Genomic DNA, 24,220 nt, shown 5'->3' on the forward strand with positions numbered 1-24,220 from the left:
AATTACTTTTAAGACTATGCATTATTGTCAAACTTGGTGAAAATTTCAGAAACTGGGATGTAAAAGTCAGTCATATAACAGCATGGCCAGAAGACTCATTCCAGGAAACAGCAAGTTCATAATGTACTTCTAGAAGCACCTTTTTTGTTTTTTTAAGGACTGGAACCTCTGATGTTCCTGCAGTATTTGGATGCTTTGAACAGTTTAGACATAGTTGTGATGCAAAGGTGCATAGCTTTTTACAGATGCACACAAGGTACAACCATTCATACAATAAACATATGATCAACATATGTTACACATATGATCAACATATGTCTCAAAAGAAGGTAGGAAATCAGTTTCAGCGTGAGGGCCAGATTCCTTTAGTCCCTAAAAGATCTAGTTTAAATCCTTTTAAAAAGGGGGTTTTATGGGCAGGAGGGAAGAGTTCATGATAGAGAAGACAAAAAATTGAAAACACAATTTATTAGCAATTTAATCTCACATTTTAAAGAAAATCCTGTTCTTGCTGTTTTCAAATAAACAATTGTCACATTTTTAGTTGTCATTCCAAGCACTCTTGGGTGGCCCAGTAAACAGAAGATGTCACAGAGGGTTTCTTACTTTGAAAATACCAAACTTCACACACACCAACTGTGGTTGGAGAGATAAAGAAGCTTCTCCACGTTTTTTAAAAGGTAATAGGGCATGCTATCTATCATAAGCAGGCCCTTTAGCTAACCTATTACAGCTGCAAAGGGAACTAGCTGCCCCATACACCTCCCAAAGTTGATAGAGGAAAAGGCCCCCACCACCCAGAATTTTACAGGGCAGGAGGTGGAGCAACAAGACCATTTCTCTCTCTGACGTTATGTTCACTACTAAAAAGTGTTAGCAAACATCTCAAATAATTACTAACCATCTACAGAAAAGCTTAAGAACTGCAACTTCTGACTCAAAGTACAAACTGCTACTGATATGACAGAAGTGCTGTTACGTGCAGCAGCAACCGACACCTTCAATTTCAAATCACATGCAAATTATGTAAATCAAATGCAAAAAAAAAAAAGCTGCAGCACACAAAACACACAGCTTAACAAGTTGCTCATCCCTGCAGTAAAGGCACCATTTGAGGTATCCCAGTCACTAGAAAAAAACGCACCTGAATGGACGATGAATACTGTCTGTTACCATGGCAGCCCGATCTAATTACATGACTGATCAGGGCTAGAGTGAGTGCACTGAAAACCTACACCATTGACATGTCTCTACATGATCACTCTCGCGCGCACGCACACATGGACACACACACACACACAGAGCAAGCTGTATAAAATCTATCAGTTTTTTGTCCTGCGTTACACAAGTGATGAGAGTAAAGCCATCTATTTAACAAAACTGACCTGTAGTTTTTAAAGGAAATATAAAAATGACAGCCTCGTATGAAAATGTATGCTTCTTAGTTGCTCAAAATAACTCCAGCAATACAGCCTCTCTCTCTTTCAATTATCTCTTCCTCATTCATAACCCCTGTTCCTGAGAGCAATAAAACTAGGCTGTCCTCACCAGCCAGACAAACAAATCCACATTCACAGAGGAAATCTGAATTTGCTGTTAAGTGTTTCATCAGAAACTGAAACAGGACTGCCTAAAATGTCAGTAAAGTAACTGTCTATATTCAAACATATGTAACTAACTCTTAGCTGCATAAAATATATAACAGGAACCACTAAATATTTAATTACCTGTATTGTGAAATATTTTCTATCCATATTGAAAGATAAGAGGATCCACAAACTCAAGGGATGCATCTGCACAATTGCATGTGTAAGCGAGTGCATAAACAGATAACTGTGCAAAGCAGTATTTTGCATAACATGTCAAGTTGTGGGCTCCTGCTCCCCTCCAATTGTACCATGGATTCAGAATCACAGGGGAGAAATATTATTTTGGAAGAGTCCCTATTGCATACCATACGGTAAACAAAATAAAAATAGCTTGTTCTTGTTGTCCACATAGTGTGGCATTATATAACAAGCTTGGAATTTGCTCTTTTCTATCATTGCTCTCTCATAATTTTACCTGTTTTTTTAAAAACAAAACAAAACCCCAAAAATATTCAATACTGCCTTTTTAATGTTAAGTTATTTTCCTTGGTCGTATTCCAGTAGCTGCCAACGTATCTAGAAAAAACCTCAACCGCTTCTTAAGAGAAATACAATTATGCAGGCAGATTATTCATGCTTTGAAAAAATTGAAGCGAGCTTAACTTTTTTAAAAATACATATTTTTGAACGAGACGGAGAGGGCAGCAGGGCACTGGAGGCATGTAACAAATTGCAAACAGTGTCAGGCTCAGAAATCTATCTCCCCCTCCCCTCCTTCCCCCAATTTAAAAAGGGGAATCTTGCCATGTCCAGAGATGAACCCATCCGTTCCTGGAAACCAGAAAGAATCTCGAGAGAAATCTCTTGGAGAAACTGGACTGTGCGTATTTTCTTTGCCGGGAAAGCCTGGAGGAGGGCGAGAGGAAAACAGCAGGAGCTGCCTTTTGGAGGATGGTGTCAAGGTGAAGAGAAGGGGGAGCGCAGGCCTCCCCGTCCAAAGGACCCCCTACCTCCTCTCCGGGTGCCCGGCAGTGGCCTTCACTCACTCAGCGACTCCTGCCTGAAGTGCCCGGAGGAGTCTGCAGCCGACCTGGGCCCTGAATGTAGGAGCATAGTGGAAGAGGAGCTGCTGCTGCTGCTGCTGCTGCCGCTGCCGGGCACATCCCAGTCCCAGCGCCGCCGCCTCCTCCTCCTCCTCCTCCGCCTCCTCCCCGCTTCATTCACCCCTCCGGCAACCACCCAGCCCCGTACTACACAGTGCAACGAGGACCGGCCCTCCCTACTATGAAGCCAGGCGGCGGTGGCGGGGGGAGAGGAGAGGAGAGGAGAGGGCGCGCAATGCTCCGCTCGCCCACAGCAGCTGAGCCGGCCTTCAGGAGCAGCGGCGGCGGCGGCGGCAAGAGGGGACGCAGCTCCAGCCAGACAGCGGCGGCGGAGGAGGGCGTTGCTTCGGGACACACAAAACCCAGGCCCTGTGTGAACTAGGCGCACTCGCCCTCGGCCGGGCTCTCTCGCCAGCGCCTCTCAGGGCGCAGCAAACGCAGAGGCAGGCGCGCACAGCTGACACCAGTGCACACGCAGGCAAATACACTGGAGGGGAGCGAGGAAAGCAAGCCGAATACCGGCGAGGAGAGGGGGAAGGGAAGGGAAGAACACTTCTTTCGGTTTCTTTGCTTGCATAAGCGGGGGGGGGGGGGCATTTCTCGCATATACACCGACTCCAGCCAGCGGCACCATACCCTCCTCCTCCAGCCCACACCGGCCCGCCTCTCGCTTGCACACACAGCACGCCGGTCGCTTCCTGGCCTGGCTTCCCCTTCCTCCTACACCTCCAGACTCCTCAGCACGGGGTGGGGGGGGGAGATGCGGGGACCGGGCTCGAGCAAAGGGAGATACTTTCAGGATGATAGCGCACCGCAGTCCCTCCTGTCCCCCTCTTCCAACAGCGTATCTCTTGTGTCGGTGTGTTTTTCCTCGCCGCCACCCCCCCCCCCCGCCGCCCCCAAGCTGGAAATCTCTGGAGGTTTGCAATCGAGGAGGGGTCAGGGGAGTAGAGAAAGAGAAGCGAAAGCAGAGGATGGTCTTTTTTCCTTTAAAAAGCCACTTACTGTAAAGTGTCAGTGGGGTTGGAGAACGGGACGGACCAAAAAAAAAAAAGGACTCACAATGTCTTGCCAGCTGATCGCAAGGGCTTGGGGATTTTGTAATATTTAAAAAGGAGGAAAAAACACAACAACAACACTCTGCTATTTCTCTCCTCCCGCGCTGTGACACAGATGTCTCCTCACCAACTGTAGTAGAAATGATGTCTGCGGTATAGAAGCTCGCTCCTCTCTTCTCCAGTATGTAAATGTGTAATAGAAGCCAAATATGGAGCAGTTGGCTGCCTCTGCATCAGCTCAAGGATCCTACTTCATGCAAAGGGGAGGAGAAGCGGGGGGGGGGGGGAGGAGAAGGAGGCAACACTTTGTCAGGCGGCCAAGAGAGCCACACAGATTATTGCATACGCACAACAGAGCCCGGCCAAACCAGCCTTAACCCTTTCCAGGGTTTCGTCTCAGCTTCCAGGAAGGGATTTGGATTTTTGTTTTCACTACAATGTACCTTGGAGGTTATCTCCTCTCTTCACCACACCACTCCACACGCATGTCAGATTATGTGCACAAACAAATCTTGTGCCACTCTACATTTTTTCTGTTCTGGAATCTGAAAGCTCTTTGGTTCCACTAACAGATGCGAGGAAACGATTGAAGTCCTTTCCAGACATTTCAAAAGAAACTGGACTTTTAAAAAAATTGTCTTACAGCCTGATCCTATGCATATTTACTCAGAAATCTCATTGAGTTCAACAGGCCTTGCTTCTAACTAAGTTGTCAGGAGCCTGCTCTATATTCAAGCTAGGTCTGAAGGAGAGCTCACTCTCTAATCAAGTTTTAAAAAGAAGAGCAGAACACATTTTAAGTGTTTGCAAACCAGCACAAGCATGAGGGGAGAGATTTAGTCACATGCCATTAGTGATGTCAGAGGCACACAATACGTGCCCACACCACATACACACAAGAAAACAACAACACTACACTTCATTGCTGTGACTGACATGCTTTGTAAGGGAAGAATAAAAATTTCCCAGCAAAATGTTTATGTTTGACCTATGGGGAAATGTGGTATTTGTTCCCATAATAAAGAGCTTCCTTGAGGAAAGACAACAAATGAGAAACAACTGCACATCTATTGATGCATAAGGTGATTTTTTTCCTTCAAATAAAAAAAAGGTATAGAGGTGAAATAATAATAATAATAATAATAATAATTATTATTATTATTATTATTATTATTATTATTATTATTATTATTAAATTGGAGAAGGCCCTAATGATAAAAGGGGGTGAAAGTTGAAGTCTATTGTCCCTTTTAAATTACAATGTAATTGGAAGGCAGTTGCCCCTCAAGTTTTTTCTGTTACCAAAAGAGGCGGGGGATACCACCTTAGCAGCTAACGATAGCAACACTTTAGGGGTACAAAGCTATTTTAAAGTTACTTATTATATTGCACTGCCATCATTTAAAATTAAGCCTTAACCAAGAGTCAGAGATGAGAACCAACTCCCTGTGGTGAACTAAGGCAATGACTGTCAATTAGCATTTTTCTGTTACAAACCTGAGGCACTCTATTCAAGCCCACTGACAAAATGCTTTTTAAAAAAAGATAACGGAGCCTTGTAGACATTACAAAAGGATGGGCAGCTTGATGTACAGCCTTATGCAATAACTGTCAGGGAGGAAATGTATGGTGCTGACCACCAAAGTTGTATAACATAGCAAAATTTGCTCATAATCCTGTTTTTGACATTTTTCCCATTCCCCTAGGCAGCCAGTTAAATGGCTGTAAGCTTATAAGCTCTTTGGTTCTGTCAGTGCTGCTGAACCCATAGTGTCTCTGTGATACCTCAAGACCTTGCATACAGGGTGCTTCCATATCAGAGCTTGTCCTGGAATCGGTGTTACTCACGCATGCAAGTTTTTCATCACATCTACACAATACTGCCAGGATCAAAATGCCACAAAGTATTTTTAACTCCTACTTAATCCAGATTTCTCACTACCGCAAAAAAAGAAGTAAAAATAACCCATTATACACACATCCACAGTCACCACTGGTATAGAAACCTAGCAATGTTTTTGTGTGACTGGTTTTGTCACATGTATGCTCACTGTCACCACACCCCTACTTCTGTTTGCTCATTACCTAAGCGCAATCTACCCATTTTTTTTCCTGACAAACCTAATGATGCAAGTAGGTGTAGTTCTACCAACTGCTGCATGCTAGAAGCACATTCAGACTGCAGCACATATATCAGTATGTTGTTTTTACATTTTTAATAGCGGGTGGCACTGTGGGTCAAACCACAAAGCCTAGGATTTGACGATCAGAAGGTCAGCGGTTCGAATCCCCGCGACGGGGTGAGCTCCCATTGCTCGATCCCTGCTCCTGCCAACCTAGCAGTTCGAAAGCATGTCAAAGTGCAAGTAGATAAATAGGTACCGCTCTGGCGGGAAGGTAAACGGCGTTGCCATGCGCTGCTCTGGTTCGCCAGAAGCGGCTTAGTCATGCTGGCCACATGACCTGGAAGCTGTATGCTGGCTCCCTCAGCCAATAAAGCGAGATGAGCGCCACAACCCCAGAGTTGGTCACAACTGGACCTAATGGTCAGGGGTCCCTTTACCTTTATTGTACTAGACTGCTTTTGAGCAGGCCCACATATTTATTCTGCCACATGAAGGAGGAGGTACCATTTAAAGCAATTCAAACTTGCATCACCAATGGCTTATATGCTAAGTTAACTTAAGGAAGTTTGGAGTGGGGGAGTTGTGCCCTTTGGTCCCCTTCAGCCATCTAAGCCCCCCCACCCCAGCCTCTCTCAAGTGTCAGGGGGCCCATCTAAAATGTTGACAGTAGCAGCAAATTGGACAAAGCAGGAGGCAGTAGAGACATCATGTTGACTGTCAATACTGCGGCGAGTCAGGAACTGCAGAGCAGGTGAAAAAATCAGTACCACCACCACAAGCTTGGTAAGCTATTAGGCACTGGCAAGAGGAACTGCTGCTACTGCAGCAGATGATTAAGCCAAAACACATCCTGCTCCGAGATTCTGGAGAAGTATGAACCACAAGGCCAAAGTTCACCATGCGGCGTATAATATTATCTGTCCTAGTAGCCTAGTGCAAGGCTAGAATACCAGTAACAAGGCAGCACGTTGCCAACTTGATCCCAGAGAGAGGGCTGAAGACCTGGAAGTGGGGAAGACCTTCAGAGGAACACAGGAAGCTGCCTTATCCAAAGTCAGAACCTTGGTTCATCTAGCTTAACACTGATAAGCAACAGCACTCCAGGGTTTCAGATGCAAGTTTTCCCCGGTCCTACCCGGAGATGCTAGGAATTGAACATGGAACCTTCTGCATGCGAAACCGATACAGTACTTTACCACTGAGGAGCGACTATGCTAAGAGATTAAAGGCTGCACCTCTCGGAACAATAGTCCCCACCACTGAGGTGAGGGATCCCCTGTTTGGGAGAGGCCTGATCAATAGGACCCTCAGATATGGATCTAGTGATCTGGATTTCTCTGGACTCCATCACAGAAACCTGTTACAGTTTCTCCAAGGGTGATTGCAAGTAGACTGTTGCCTGATCAATAGCAGGAAACTGGGTGGAAGCACCCGCTGCACTGTAGGTGCATTGCTGACACTGACAAAATACCAGTCAACAAAGAAAATCACACAAACAAAGTAGGAAAGACTGATGAGAGGAAGAGAAAGGAATAAAAGTATAACTTTTCACCTTCCTCTGAAAGAGTACAACCCATACGGGGGACTAAATGAGTAATATTCTGTCTATGAATTTCGTTAAGTTCCACTGAAGTTAATAGGATTTCCTTTATAAGCAGACATGTATACAACTGCAGTCTTAGGGTCCAAGTCAAAATGTTTTCTTTATGGTCCAGAATAATTCAGTTAGTTCTCTTGCATATTTCAGAAGTCATTCATCATTTAACTGCCCTATTTAAAGAGCTCAGAGTGGGCAATGTGTTTATTACCAGACATTCACTTAAATATGCAATAAAAGCAGAGTTTTAAAACACTCAAAACTACAAAGAGATTCCACTGTGTCCCTTAGATGTGTGTTGTATATTCTGGCCACTACTACTAAATAGTAACTGGGAAGAGCAAGAGCACAGCTGAGGAAGTACAAAGTAATTTTCACAGCGGCCAAAGCAAACTGTTAAATCTCACAAATGCAATTCTGCATAGTGCTATGCTACAGGCCTCCTTGACAATGCAAATTGAGGCCTCCCTTCTTCAATCTTGACTTGACTTAATGATGGTAACTGGAAAGCGTACAGCCTTTCTGTCCCCTTGTTTGCTGCTTAGTGGTGGTGGTGCCACCTATGATAAAGAGTGTGTAGCCTTTACAGATCACAACTGATAAGTTGTACCTGTCCTTGGGGATTCTAGCAGGATTGAAAAATGGGCTGAAAATTAACTGAAATATAAAGGTCAGTCTACCATGAAAATTTTCCAAATAACGTACTAATGGATGGCCATCAAAAAGCTAACCAAATAAATTCTGGCATGCTCATAGTTAGAAAATGGCAAAATTTCAAAGGAAAGAAATTCAATAATTATTGAAAGCTGCTGAGATATTTTACTACATAAAGCTGGTGCCTTCCAGATGTTTTGGACTACAACTCCTATCAGCCCCAGCCATCCTGGTCATGGATTTTGTAGAGTTGATGAGAGTAGGGTTGTCAAAAACTTCTGGAGGACTCCAGGTTAGGGAAGGCTAACCTGGAATATTCAAGTAGGAAAAATGCTGCATGCCATTACTTGTGATGTTGGGCATTTTGTCATGATATGGGTAATGTTTATTGCTATTACAAACTTGAGATGCACATCCTTAGAATTCTTAAATTATCACCTTGAGCAATTTGGTGCTTTCTGTGGAGCTGCTTCTGTGCATTAGTGCTAAACTGAAGATGCAGAAAGCAGTTTCTTCCAGCAAAGAGTTGCAAAATTGCAGCTATTTCTGTGCAACATTCCCGTGTTGATGGTCCTATTTGTGATACCACCACCATTCTTCTGTATAGATCATTAAAACTCCTTTATGGTTATGCCTGGAGTATAAAGATACCAAGTGGTGGGAAACTTAAAAAACCTGAAACTTAGCAGGAGCAGAATGGCTCCAACACCACCCACAACTCAAGTGTGATGTGTAAACTTCAACTGTAGAGCATTTTTTGGTGAGAGTACTGGCAAAGGTAAACCTACACCTTATGGGTTTGAGGCTCAACACAGGCACCACAGCCTTTATTCCAGCAGTTACTTGTGCATGACGATGACAAAAGTACAAAATTCAGGTGTCAAGTGGTTAAACATCCATTTCAATTTGTTTGTCTCACAGAAGGCTTAGGAGGGACACCAGTTGACAAGAATGTGATGGTCCCACTTAAACAATAACATAAGGGGCACAGGATACTCCTGATTCCACCCAGATACAACTAAGTCCTGTGCCACCTAATGACTAAGCTATATCATGATCCTATGCAGAGAGTTTATTTGCTGTAGGCAATATAGTATTATAATTATCTGCATGAATTCATGGGCATAAAGTATGACCCAGATGGACATTCTAACTACACACGTTGGCCACTTTGACACAGGGAATTGTGGTGCATTATTTACTTAATGAGTTGGCTAGCCTGTTGCCTGCTGGCCACATCCACTCCCTTCCATGTTCACTGATCACTTACACAGGTCCTTGCTACGATTCTGTTATGGAGAAATGCTTTGTGACCTCCTCACTCCACCCGCTCCAGCACCCAACATTTGTCCTTTAAGTTAGTTTAAACCGGCCACACTCACTTCTATACTTCAGACACACTCCTTTGGGCATATGACACCCCACCTAGGCTTGACCATGAGTCAACATGGCCCCAAAATGGCCTGATGTATTGCATATTGCCACTGTCACAAAGAGAGATATAAAAGAGCTTTTACATTCAAGTATCCTTACCAGGTCCTTAAAAATGATTTTTTTGCCAATTACTTTCCACAGAAATTATGTTCTAAGGTAGCTGATGATTGCCTCATTTTCAGGTTTCTACATTGTTTGTCTCACTACAGCCTCTAGTGGACAAATGCAATCCATTCTCAGTGCTTTCACTCAAGCTCTGCCTCCTTTGTACAGGAAGCCCAAAGCAATCCCTTTGGACTAGTCAAGTTACCTTTGCAATAGTTCTACTTGGGGCAATTCACACACCAATTACTTTTATTTCAGGCCACCACCCTTGAGTTCAGCTGTGGCAGGTTAGTCCCAAGTCTATGCTGTCAGCATCTGAGGATATTCTGTGTTTCCCTTTCCTGCTTCAGCTAAAGCAGGCCTCAGATTGTAATATTTCTGCTATTAATACAATAGCTACCCTCAGGGGATTCTGGTAACACCAATACAATCAGTTTCATTCAGGTTTTCTTTTTTAGCTTTCGTCTGCTAGAGGAGAGGAAATTTGGTTGTTCTGGATCCTTACATTTATTGAATGAATTTATATTTTTAATTTTACTGAACTATCCTATAAATGTCTTTTATTCAGAATAAACAGATCGAGGAAAAGTTCTGACTGGAAAGACACACACAAAAAGAATATACTTACTGTGAACTTGAAAGGGATCCAATAGGTCACCTTGGCTCACCCCTTTTATTATAACATCTATTGTAAAAAAAAAAGACATAATTTTAAAAAGGAGGATTCTTTCCTAAGCAAAAAACATACTACATGCTTCTAAAGACATGCACCATCGCAGAAAGCTTTGTTGTGGCAGTGACCCGCCCAATTCAAATCTAAAAGACATCTCCCTAGCTACCTAGATTATGCACATACTGTATATCCCCAGGTGAAATACAAACTGCAACTTTAAAATGTATGCTACACACATGGCTCCAGCGGCATGTCTCAGCAATCACAGGTAGAGCTCTGATCAGGAATGCTGTCATTGTCAGCCATTATACTATCTGTAGTGAGTTTTTCCACTTTATAAATGGAGAACTAGCTTCCTTTCACCACTGCTGATAACCAGAGTGTGTGGAGCAGTTCACAATAAACCATAGCTTGGGTTACAGTTACCTGGCCTAGATACATTTAAGGCACTATAAGGTAAAGATAAAGGGACCCCTGACCATTAGGTCCAGTTGTGACCGACTCTGGGGTTGCGGCACTCATCTCACTTTATTGGCCGAGGGAGCCGGCGTACAGCTTCCAGGTCATGTGGCCAGCATGACTAAGCCGCTTCTGGCGAACCAGAGCAGCGCACGGAAACGCTGTTTACCTTCCCGCCGGAGCGGTACCTATTTATCTACTTGCACTTTGACATGCTTTCGAACTGCTAGGTTGGCAGGAGCAGGGACCGAGCAACGGGAGATCAACCCGTCGAGGGGATTCGAACCACCGACCTTCTGATCGGCAAGTCCTAGGCTCTGTGGTTTAACCCACAGCGCCACCTGCGTCCCTTAAGGCACCATACATTAGCACTATTATCATACTGCTTTAAATTGTCATGGCTTCCTGCGAAGATTCATGGTAAGTGTAGTTTGTTAAGGGTTCTGAGAGTTGTTGGGAGCCCCATATTCCCTTCAGAGAGCTATAATTTCCAGAGTTTCCTTTGATTGCTCAATAATGTTCACTGCCCCCCTAACAAAATTCCTGGCTACGCCCATGCCCTAATTCAGCAGAATATAATGCTAAAATGGCTCTAAAGTAGAGATGAAGAATTGGTGGCATAGTTTCTAGAGTGCTGAACTAAGACATGGGAGACCAGGGTTCAAATCTCCACTCAGCAGACTTTAGGCCAGTCACTGCCTCTCAACTACCCTGCCTCACAGGCTGGGCAGCTGAGAGACAGAACTGTGCCCGATTTCTGCTGGAATCTAAGGCTGTGGCTATGGGAGAAGCAAGACCTTATTGGGGTGTCAACACTGTGAGTCCCTCAATCATAGGCTGAGGTTGTATATATATGTACATAAATCATATATTATACACTACAGTCTCTGCTATTGCTCATTCCAAGGAAAACTGAACCTTCTAGACTCTCATAGCACTCTGAGAGTAGAGTGCCATGCAACAATATTTTACTGCACATTTTCAATCACTGCAATAGTTTTACAAATCATATGTTCCAAGCACTTGAAATCATGTCTGGCTAGCATTTTAAAAAAGAGCTATAGTATGCAATTACAAATAACTGGACTTTAAACCAGACTTATCAAGTGAAGTTCTTTGACCTGTGTAATTATCATAACAAGGGTTGTGATTCTGTCACAGTTAAAATTCTGTTTTTCATGGTAAAACATCCTTAATTCATAGACCAAATGTATCTATTTAATGGAATAGATTTTTTTTAAAGGATTCCATCATTTTCAATGCCACCCTATCAAACATCCTCAGTCCATTTTGGGGATTAAGGGTGTCCTGCTCTGCAGGAAGAGCATGGACATGGTGAGGTTCAAACTGGATCCAAGCCAATGTGGGGTTCAGGCTGGACTCTAAGAGCTGCTCCAGTAAGGAACAAGCTGAAACTGAGCCCTTATATTGTAATCGCAGCAGGTGCAGCCTGATTGTTAAGTGTACTGCAAGATGCTGTTTGATTGAAAGGGCTCCGTTCTTCTCCAGTAGTCTACCACTGAGGTGGAGTAGAGGAGGCTTGGGTCTTCTACAGTGGCGTCATTGGAGTCAGAGGATGGCAGTGCCACGGTGGGCAGCACGGATCCCACAGGTTCTTCTGGACCTACGTGCCTTCCCCCTTCAGGTTTGGAGTTCTCACCTCAATCACCTGATGAAGAGGAATCCAACTCCTAGTCTCTGTCGAAGGGCTGCTGTATGCTGTTATGATTGAAGAAGTGCGGGAAGACTGGTGTAATGGTGAGTTGAATTCAATGTAGCACCAGTGAGGTCATTCCAAACAGCATTTCTGTTTGCCTGATGGAACAATAACAAATCTCCCCTTTCCTCTTCTGGGATACTCCCAATCCACCAGACCAGTTTTGGGAAGGTCATGAGGTACATACAGGGAAGAAGTCCCAATGCACTAGCAGAAAACCTTGCACTGGCTTCTGCTAGAATGAGGTAGTTGAATATAGCCCAGTGCTTCTGCTTGTTTCCTAATGTGAAGAGATTTTCTTTCTTTCTAATTTCTAGCCGGCTTTTCAAGTCAAGTTGTGGTGCCTTGCGTTGAATTATGGTAGTGGTATATCTGCTATACCTTTCCCTTGAACAATTCACCTCCAAGCTGGCATGTAGCAGCTTGGCACTGAGTTTGTGGCCTTTCTCGGAAAACCCAACAACATAAGTTCTAGTGATTCTGATGCTGCGTTATGCAATCTGAAAGGAAACAGAGAGTCAGTCTGTGGTTGCTAGATTTCACACACACACATCACATAGCAGATCTATGAATAGGCTAGATGTAGCTCAGCCTGTCAGACCGAGTCCCTTCTGCTGGAAGTGGTGCTGTAGATTCAGAACAATAGGATGGAAATTGTATATTATAACAATTAAGCCTCTTCCTGCCTGAGAATGTGTGTTAGCAAATAACTGAGGCAAGAAATTGGGCACCTCAGACATAGAAGATGCCACAGAATTTATAAGGTTCTCTTCATCACCACTTCCCACATCCTTAATAACCTCATCAAACACAGGGGATGAGAAATTACCTCAGGGTCAAGTGGCATCTTGACTGATAGATTGGTTTCATTTATTTATATGCCACCTTTCCACAGTGAATCCAAAGCAGCTTCTAACAAACAATTTCAATTTGCAGGAAGGTTGGAGGGGACAGTTATAAGTGCCACCACCCTACCCCACCGACTGCTGTGGGATGTGAAACAAATATCTCTAAAGATCCAGGGGTGTTTGCTAGCGAAGTCAAGGGTTCCTTGTAAGTCAAAAGTTATTTGTTGGTCAAACGTCACTGAGTTGATAGTGTTGAGCAGGGGTCAGCAAACTTTTTCTGCAGGGGGCCGGTCCACTGTCCCTCAGACCTTGTGGGTGTCCAGACTATATTTTGAAGGGGGGAAAAGGAATGAATTCCTATGTCCCACAAATAACCCAGAGATGAATTTTAAATAAAAGGACACATTCTACTCATGTAAAAGCACGCTGGTTCCTAGACCATTCGCAGGCCGGATTTAGAGGGCGATTGGGCCAGATTTGGCCCCGGGGCCTTAGTCTGCCTACCCATGGTGTTGAGGGATAATAGTACAACCCTCTCTTGCCATCAAGTCCTTGCTTTTCTCCATGCTTTTGACTATTAACCTTACTATAAATGGAAGCTTTCTTGCCCTTCCCCATTTGATACACCCTTCATTACTATAGACATCCTACACCCTGACCAGAGGTTGTAGATGGTGATGGGGCACCATGCAGGAAGAAGAGTGGGTCACACATGGGCTGTACAATTCCACTCAAGAGTGGCTGATGCCATGAAGCAGTGTGACATGAGCATGGCTGCCACTTACTAGGGCAGTGTAGAGTGGTGGTGAAATTGGGCCATGCAGCCACATCATTTGAGGTAATCTGGCACTCCCGTCACTCTGGTTGCCCAACTCTGCCTTGCCCTGCCCCCGTACTGTCCTGGTAAACAGGAGCAGTGTTGGGAGAGAGGCTCAACAGCACCACCCAACTGCGGTGGTCACTGGTCTCCCTCGGGAGATAGTGATAGAAAAAGCAATCAACACTCTCTCATTACCTCCCAACTTCAACACCTTCCTTAAATTATAATGCCAGGTCCTTCCATGCATGTTCTTGTTCTCACCATTCCACCTTTCTGGTGCTGCATCTCATTCACCACGAGTTCCTTCGCCTCAATATTTTGAATGGGCAGTGGTGGAATCCAGAGTTTCCAGGAAACTCTTTCATACATTGATACGTGGCACTGAGGAAACAAATGGTCATTGTATATAGTAAGGCTTACTTCCAAGTAAATATGCCTGCTGCACACAATTTCATCATCAATCTAATTCAGCCTGACTCAAACCCATCACTGTGAAAGGTGCATATGGATAAATTTACAACTAGTTAACAAATCTGAAAAGAAAAACAAATGCCTTTGAGTGATGAATGGCGGCTTGTTCTCTTTTTTCAGCAGCTGATTTTCTTTACCAATGGAAAAAAAGTGAGTTTTTATTACTGGTCTCGTTTGCGCCACACTATAAACCATAGTTAATGGTTTATAATGAATGCACTGACTGAGGCCCCTTTGACCCTCCCCACTAACGTGGGGAGAAAAAACAAACCAGTATCCTTGTCTTAGCATTAAGGCCAACTTAAGGATCATGGTTGTTTCACTTTAAAAAACACCCACAATCTTTAAGCCAAGTACAAACCTTGACTATACAGATCCTGCTTTGTTTGTGTTACTCCAAACTATGGAATCCTATTCAGACATATTGCTAAACCAGGGTTCATGGTTTGTTTCACCTGCACACATAAATAAACAATGTTACATTTAAGTAGCCCCAATTGCATCCCCCCCCCCCAAGATTCATTCCCTCCTTGCCAAGTAGAAGCCTTCCTTAAAAGGGATTCTTTTAAATTTTGTACTCATTTTGTGTTATGGATATATTTTTGCCACCAGAACTACACATTGAGCACCAAATAAGGCTTTCCCTGACATCCTTATGCACATAAATCAATAATTAGATTAATCTGTTGTGCACACAGGTGGGTGGTTGTTGTTTGGTTACTACGGATGAGGATGAGACAAGGTGAAAACAACACTGGAGTTCAGTGAATATGTGGGATATTTATCTTGTAAATTTTAAATAAAACAACAAATAACAAAACCCATTAACAATAAATGAGAGTGAACAGACAACAATCAAAACACAGATTTCTCATCCCTAAAGCAACCACATAAGGTAAAGGTAAAGGTACCCCTGCCCGTACGGGCCAGTCTTGCCAGACTCTGGGGTTGTGTGCCCATCTCACTCAAGAGGCCAGGGGCCAGCGCTGTCCGGAGACACTTCCGGGTCACGTGGCCAGCGTGACATCGCTGCTCTGGCGAGCCAGAGCCGCACACGGAAACGCCGTTTACCTTCCCGCTGGTAAGCGGTCCCTATTTATCTACTTGCACCCGGAGGTGCTTTCGAACTGCTAGGTTGGCAGGCGCTGGGACCGAGCAGCGGGAGCGCACCCTGCCGCAGGGATTCGAACCGCCGACCTTTCGATCGGCAAGTCCTAGGCGCTGAGGCTTTAACCCACAGCGCCACCTGCGCCCAAAAGCAACCACATACATGGTGCCAATTAACTGCTTTTGAATCTCTATACATAGACCTGTCATTAGCCATTCCTGTTGTTTAGTTCACTCTTCCTCTATTTTCTGATGTCATGCATCTGGACTTTTCTTCTTTCTTCTGCCTCAGGCCCTCTACATCTTTATTGTCTGTTTCTTCTCCAACTGCCATCAACAGACAATTTCCTCATACTGTCTCCAATATTTTACGTTCCTTCATCATTCCAGCCTTTATGATGCAATAAGAACAGGCACCACAGATCCAGATTTATACATTTATTTAGGAAGTTTTGATACTCAGATGGTGAGGAAGATGAAGTATAATTACCTCCATTATTATAATGTCATTGGTGACAGAATATTGAAGATGCTCGCAAAGGTTATGTTACTGAAGAATTTAGACTAACTTTTAATCTAATATTTCATAAAACTCTGTCTTAGGACTTACCTGAAGTATCATGGGTAGTGATACAACCAGAATGCAGCAAACACTTAAAAAAATTAAATTCCTGCTTGCACCTCCAAATATATTGTTTCTCTTGGAATTATCCTAAAAATTCAGCACAGGAACAAGATGCAACCACTGGCAGAGGAAGAGGAGTGCGTGGGGAGCACACCGTCCCTGGCAGCGCAATCCCAGTAGGGTGCCATTACGGCTGCCCCCCCCCGCCTGCAGTGGGCGCCATGCCTCTGCAGGCAGCATGCCCCGCCACCAGGACACGCCCCAGCCCCGCCCCAGCCTGCTCTCCGCCCCCTGGTGCCGGAGTATGAAGCTCCGCCACTGGGTGCAACATATTTCTAAGTGCTTGCAGACTTAAATGGGATGGGACAAACTGGGATAGAGTCATGCATCTATAGTCCCCATCACTCTGGAACACTGGATGTCTGGACTGGTGCAAGAATAGAGGGAACCATGCCCAAAATAGTTAATGTGGCCCAGTCAGTCTTCACTTGGAAAACTTGAGGGTAGCTGCTGTAATGACCATATTCGGATCCATGTTTTTATGTGATAAATTCTGAGGCATTGATTCACTTCACGGAATCATGTATTGAACTGACTGCTTGAACTGTTCAGAGGGTTTATTCTTCAAAGGCTGATTGTATAATCAGCCTGTTAGTGTACCAAAGTAGCATGTCTTTTTGCATTGTCTTTGCCTTCACTTGTGGGTCCTTTGGTTAAATTTTCACTGGCCTTTCAAATCCTCGCACAATCTGGCACAATCCCCACATTTCATTGTTTTTTTCAATCAAGATCTTTCCCAGATCAATAATGAAAATGCAAAACAAAGCCTTCACTGTTCTTATTATCTTAATGCATATCCCTTGTCAAGGTCATGTTGCTGTTTACCTTTACATTTTTTTTCTTACACTATGTTCTCAAAACACTGTGTCTTGGGACAGGTTTCCTATCACCATTAAATAACTTCTGGCTGCACCAGTTTACATTTTCTAGTATTTTAAAAAAAAACATCCAATGCATGATTTTTAATTCAAACATATTTCATTCCTCTTCTTTTTTATATTTTCTTAGTTTCACATTATTATCTGACTGCAAAATGAACACATTTTCCTCCATGACCTTTCACATTACATGCACATTATACTTCCTCTTAATTTTCTTTCCAGTAAGCTGCAGTTAGCGCATGACACATTGCAAAGCTCACAGTTCACAGTCCCTCTGACAACTTCTCTTATTTTCTGTCACTCTCAGCCTGGGACTGATTCAAATCTTTTTCCAGTTAGCAGGATCAACTTCCCATTCACTCAAAGCAAGCTTTGAATGCAGAGTTGCCATCTTATCTGGTTGCCTTTCTATCTATAGCAGAATTAAAATGTTTGTTGAGGACTATTGCTCCTCATATCAGAGCCCAAAGACTGAGAGACATGGGAGTGGGAAGCTGTGCCACAACATGAGTAGCAGTAACTCATATCCATCAACCACCTTACTGTAAGGAAGGGTCATAGCTCAGTGGTAGAGCATCTCAGTCCTTTAGCATCTTCAGGTAGGGTCAGGAAGGTCCCCTGGTTGAAATATGGAGAGTCACTGTAGACCAATACTGAGTTACATGGTCAAATGGCTTGGCTTTGTAGCTCCCTACCTTCCTGTTTTAGTAAAGGAAACATTCCCACTGCCTGTATGCTGGTCTTTCTTCGGCAAGGTCCAAGTACTCTTTAAGAATTCGATATCTTGATCCCACTTATGTATTCCTGTGCAGATGGGGTTTAAAAAAAATGCCCTGCACAAACATGATTGGGATTATGGGGATCCAGAACTTCCTCATCCACAATGATCCCCAACAGATGTTTCTCCTTTGCTCTCCAGTTCTCTTATCCTTTCTCAAATAATTGCACCTTTACTAGTTTTCCATTGTCAAATGCTGCTTGCAGGCAGCAGAAATACATTTGAAACACAGATACACTTTTCTTGCTTCTCTTTAGTGTCACCTCTCTATTGATTAATGCTCATAGATACCAATATCTTTGCTACAAGGAGCATTTTGACCTGTTTCAGTCATACCCAAAGGATAAATAATAACCTTCGTTCAGAAGCAATCTGCTTGGCCTGTTTCTCATCCTCCATACATTTGTGCACAGCCACATAAAGCACTTGCTTTTCTTCTTCTTTCACTGTTTGTTATGTGTACGTGAGATAGATAGACGGACACACACACACACACACTCCTTTGCTTTGGTTGCTGGAAGGACATGCCATTAATACGGATTAATTTTATCTATTGTGAGTGAGTTAGTTTGCTCCTAGGCTGCAGAGAGCCAGATTTCCTGCTTGCAATTTGTTACAGCTCAGTAGCAAGTCCCTGAAAATAGGAATTTCAAATGGAAATACTGGAAGGCCTCTCAACAGTGCTATAATAAGAAGGGTGTTTTCTTCTACATACTATATGTTGTTACACAACAGCAGCACACCAGAATGTGCGTGGAAAACAAAACGGCAGTCCTTTCTAAAACTGGGCATGCACAAGATGGAAAGCAGAGCAGAAATACAGCAGCCCAAGATCAACACTCCAAATTAAGACGCTTCTGTTAAACATTTCAGCATGGGTGCAGAAAGCCTAGAAAAGCATGCCTTTGAATTTGCTTGTTTGTTTGCCAGGTCATCTCTCCATAATAAATGGATGAAGAATATGTACTATTTTAATCTTGGTAAATGAAGCTGGATCAACAACAGCAGCAATGCAGAGAGAAATTATTCAGTAAAGGCCTCACTGCACCAAGAAGGGCTAACCTGTGTTGTTGGTTGGACCGCCACTTCCTATCTGTCTTAGCCAGCATGGCTGATGGTCATTATAGCTAGAAAGAACAGAAATTCCTTGTCACAACAGATCTACTAGCTGACAGTTTGTTTTGGGAACAGTTGCATCTGTTCTAATGTATGCTGCGAACCATCCTGGGTCCTGCACTGCACTGGGCAAAAGGTGGGGTAGTAAATAAGTAATACATGGCCACTCCCGCACTACACTCATTTTTATAAGGACTACAACCACCTTATGGCAGGATGGAATGATAACCACCCCAGGGTGCTCCTAACCACTTACATTACTCCCTTGGACAAGCCTCCTATGGCAACCCTAAGTAGCCAGGATGCCCAAGGTTCAAGCATTCAAGTGACTACTTTCACAATTCCAAGGAACGTGCCTACATCCTTAGGTTGCACAAATCAAAATGTATCCATAAAAGGACAATTATTCTTCTCCACCCAAGACTGACTGAAATGCAAACAAAACTACATGTGAAAACTCTTACGCACAGTTGCAGAAGGTACAGATCACAAATAAAGACTGTGGAAAGTGATCTAGATAACTTTGGCCTCTCTCATGTGTGTTGCTCTGCAAGAGTTCCAAGTCTGTACAAATGTCTGGCTGTGATAAATCAGATGGAGCTGGTTGCTCGACAAAAATGCTTTCTGGTCTACACATGGTGGATTGAGCTTCCACCTGCAGTGCTTAGAGACAGTATCATGAAAGGTTTTGACTATGTTGTTTTAGCAATGCAAGCTGCAGTCATGCTTGAACTGTGCTGCTGACAGGAACATCCCAGGTGATCAGTAATCTGGGAGCATCATGTAAAAGCAGCATACAAAGTCAGCATTACTGATCAGGTCTTAAGTAATGCTGGAACGTTTGTTGTTCTCTGACAATTCACTAGATTCCACCTGCAATGGTAATCACTGAATGAAAATATCTCAGGCTACAATTTTATACGCACTTACCTGGGAGTAAGTCCCACTTAACTCAATGAGTTGACATGTATAGGACTGCACTCTCAGCCCATGGAGATGCAGTGTACAGTTTTGAAAGGGACAAACATTTTGTACAATAAAAACGTAAACAGAAATCACGCACATCTGGCTACAATAGCTACACACGGTATAAATCCCCACACAGCACCATCTACATTTTATTGTCCCAGTTTCAAAAGACCAGGATTTGTAGATTTTAGGCCCTTTTTCTGCTTCTACATTGCACAACTGTGCCATATCAGAAACTGGCTTAATGAAAAGCAGGCATGATAAAAATGCATCAGTGTGTAATTCTCGCAAGAGATTTAAGAAGAAAACACAGCATAAGCTAAGAGGATGGCAAAAGCCAAACATTGGACTAGATGATCCCTTGGGAGTCCCTTCCAACGCTATAATTCTGTGATTCTATGAACAGCAACACGTCTTTAGGGCATTCTCACAAGTGACCCCAAGGCCTTTTTAGTCTTTCTTGAATGTGTTACATATGAATGTTAATGTGAGGCAGAAGAAAAGGGAGCCGTTCAAAAACTTAATCTACATTCCCATTTAAAAAATCTACGTTTTTTTTTGAAGTGAGCTTTTAAAAATCAATTAACAAATGCAATACTGAAAAACGAAAAGCCCAGCAAACACTGATGTAAGTGGCACCAGTGAGTACAGCAATACTCCAGAATAACCAGAAATACTTGGGTGCATTATGGAGAATACTGGAAACAGCAAACAGCCAGTAAAGGGGGAGGGATGTTTTAAGGAATGTGAACCAAGAGAATGAAGGAATCTGCATGCTGCTGCTTGTTTTAAATGTAGACTAGCAAGTGAAAGTATGGGTAATGGACTTGGTGTTTTAATATACCAACTAGTAAAATACTAGTTTATTTAGTCTGTATGTATGTTTGAAAGTTGTTGTGCCCAAATTATCCTATAGTGGAGTTAGTGGGGAACATGTACCAGAACAACTTGTTACTATTGCTGCATGCCACCCCAATCTCCAAGTGGTGCAAAAATCCAGGGGTTCCAGGATGTTTCCTTGGAATGATGGACAGCAGAGACTGTGGTGTCCTTGGGATATCCACAGCCTTGGATTCCAGCAGAAATCAGGCACTGTTCTCTCTCTCAGCCTGCAGCCTACTTCTGGTTTCTTGCTCACACACCTCAACTTGGGTTTTGTCCTAACTAACAACTAGTTGAGGGATGAGGGGCATCCATTTTTCACTTCCTCTGTTACCTTAACAACCCATACTTAGGGGCCATGACTAAGAAACTTACCCAGCTATTCCAGCAATGGGGATCCTTAAGGGATCCAGAAATTAGAATGGAGCTCAGGCATACAACCTGCTGCCCCACCCCCAAAAAGCTCACAATACTATTATGTTTTAATTTAAAGCAGGGTTTGGGGTCCACGACCCATTGGTGACTGGTGCCATTGGCACTGGTGGGGTGGAAAACAGAGAGACCAGCAGTATGTGGCCTATGGCAGGCAAGAACCACTCCATGGCTTAGTAAGTAAGAGGGCAGCCAGGTAGAGACTGGCTGTGGGCAGGTTGACGTTGGTGGAGCAATGCCACATGGAGAAACATCCACTCCTGTGTTCACTGATAGGTCCAACCTGAAAAGGTTGAACGTAACTGCATCTTAATTTTAAAAAGTATGAGAAACATATATGCAGCACTGAACATTGTACTTCTGCCCATCTCGAGCCTTTTGCAAATTACGTGTGCTTGGGCTCAGCTCCAGATAATAAGGATAGACGCAGTGGCATGTGAATGTAACTGCAAGAGTTAAACCACTTACAGAGCAGCAGGCAAGTTCCTATAGAGCATCCTAGAAAGTTGTGCAGCTTTGTAAGGTCACTCTCCCACAGATACTATGTAAACTTTTGAGCAGCCTTTGTTAACGCTGCTGATAACGTTGGCTGGCTAACGTCGCTGGCTTGATTTATTTTAAGTCTGTAAATGCAAAGAGACAGCGATTGCAACAGATGCTTTTTGACAGCATAAAATAATAGCATGCCAACTTAAAACTGTAAATTACAAACAATCCTTCCCTAAGTAGAAAATGAATGCAGAGAACAGGGAAGCTTCATCAACCAGGCGTGTTTGTAAATCAAATGGAGGAAAACAAATGACTGCCGAAAGCAGAAGAAGAGGTGGTGGTTGCAGAATCAGGGCTGGTGGGGAAGGCTGGCAAGGAGAGAGCTGGCACAGTTCATAGTCATCAGACCGAGGCCTGAGCCAAGTGGAGAGCAACTGTTGGGCCAGAGAGTCCAAAGGCAAGAGACCAAGCTGTAAATGAACAGAGTGCCAGAGAGGCAAAGCACTAGAAACAGCGCAGGTCCAGGCCAAGGGAAACATAAGGAAGCAATGGGATTTTTTCTTCCCCTATGTGCTGCATGGTCAGTGAGGGAAGGCTTAAACCTCCCATCCCTGTGCTGATTACAAGAAGAAGAAGAAGAAGAAGAAGAAGAAGAAGAAGAAGAAGAGGAGGAGGAGGAGAAGTAGTTTGGATTTGATATCCCGCTTTATCACTACCCGAAGGAGTCTCAAAGCGGCTAACATTCTCCTTTCCCTTCCTCCCCCACAACAAACACTCTTTGAGGTGAGTGGGGCTGAGAGACTTCAGAGAAGTGTGACTAGCCCAAGGTCACCCAGCAGCCGCATGTGGAGGACGCAAACCTGGTTCACCAGATTACGAATCTACCGCTCTCAGTGTGCCCTCTTGCCCCCTTGCGCCTGGGATTTAATTAAAAAGCAAGCAAACCACAATGTGACTGCTAATCACATTGCTAAGGTAATGTTAAGACCTAAGAGGAGGCAACAAGGGGTATACTTGGATATTTTTCTTCTGGAAAAGATTGTTTGGAGCAAAGGGCTCAGGAAAGGAAAGAAGGGTCTTCGGCCACAGGGCACGTCCAGATGACATCGTCGCTGCACACTACGTAGAGCTGCTTTTGGAAAGTGCTTGGAAACGGCATCTAGCGCAACATGCAGTAGCCAGGGTGGCCCGACTATGGCCTGTATTTCCAGAGCATATGACTCCAAGATCATTCAGTCTTCATTGGTTACCATTTTGTTAAGAAGCACCATTCGAAAGTACTGGTGGCTGTGGCCTAGGAAGCCACAAATGTTTTAGAACAAAGATTTTGAAAGTCTGCCTTCTCTCACATGAGCCTGTCTGTGCATGACTGCGACCTTAACTCGAGACTCTGCTTTGTGTCCTGTTGCCGTCAGAGATCTGTTTGGGTTATGGTGGCATCCTACCTTGGGAGCAGGGAATGGATGGAACTGTCAACTTCAGTTTCTCCCAGTTTCTCATTTTCCCAATCTGCAATTCAGTTCTCCATATTTCTGCAGCAATTTGCCATTTTTTTTAAAAAAAGAAACTTACATTTTTATGCATTCCTCACCCTACGGTATGCCTATCTATACGTATTGCATGGGTAGAGAACTGCATTGCAAGATGCAGAGAAATGTGAATTTCCAAAGATGGAGGTGTGTTGGTTTGCATATTGCTTCAGAAAATGTGGATTTGATAGGTTTGCCTTTAAATGCTAACTCAGTTTCTTGACCATCACTACTTGGGGAAACTCAGCTGAAACTCCCTCCTTTGGCATTGGCTTTAGTGGTGTTTTTATGTGCTGCAAAACCCCTTTTTGTTACATACCTTTGGTTTAGATACCTAGCTCTCGCTCCCTTCTGTGATTTTTATAGGATCTTAGAATTGTAGAGTTGGAAGGGTCATTTGCCTTCTGATCTCCATCTTGATTTTTCCCCATTTAGTTTTCTTGTGTTAGAGATTTGTATTGTTTTAATTGTGAACCACCTTGGAGATCTCGGGAAAGGCTAAAAAGTGGTCTATAAAATAAGTAGCATAAATAAAAATCCACAGGACCAATGGCCAATGGGCCTGTACATTGGTTCTTAAGGCTTGCTGAATGGGCTTAAGGAAATACCAAAGAGCTAGGAAGGTGGGGGTCCACAGCAGAGGTTATTGCTAACAGGTGGAAGAGATCACTCCCTTTATTATGGGAGAAAATGGAGAG

The 24,220-nt window shown here is 43.6% G+C and overlaps 1 protein-coding gene across 35 annotated transcripts in view; it reads right to left on the reverse strand.

Annotated features, from left to right (window-relative positions):
* Nucleotides 1–24,220, reverse strand: part of ATXN1 (ataxin 1) — a 305,212-nt gene that overhangs the window by 205,003 nt on the left and 75,989 nt on the right. For 5 of the 35 annotated variants that reach the window (XM_083747208.1, XM_083747223.1, XM_083747199.1 and 2 more), the window contains exons 1-4: nucleotides 14,379–14,564; nucleotides 12,459–13,015; nucleotides 10,295–10,351; nucleotides 3,878–3,997 (exon numbers count right to left, since the gene is read on the reverse strand). The gene's annotated coding sequence lies outside the window, so the exon portion shown is untranslated. Of the gene's footprint in view, nucleotides 1–2,393; nucleotides 3,269–3,328; nucleotides 3,578–3,697; nucleotides 4,021–10,294; nucleotides 10,352–12,458; nucleotides 13,016–14,378; nucleotides 14,638–24,220 lie in introns of those variants that run through there. The other 30 variants (XM_083747225.1, XM_083747200.1, XM_083747221.1 and 27 more) reach the window with 16 other exon arrangements.

Source organism: Podarcis gaigeae, assembly GCF_964106915.1.
Source record: "Podarcis gaigeae genome assembly, chromosome: 7".
NCBI classification, from domain to species: domain Eukaryota; kingdom Metazoa; phylum Chordata; class Lepidosauria; order Squamata; family Lacertidae; genus Podarcis; species Podarcis gaigeae.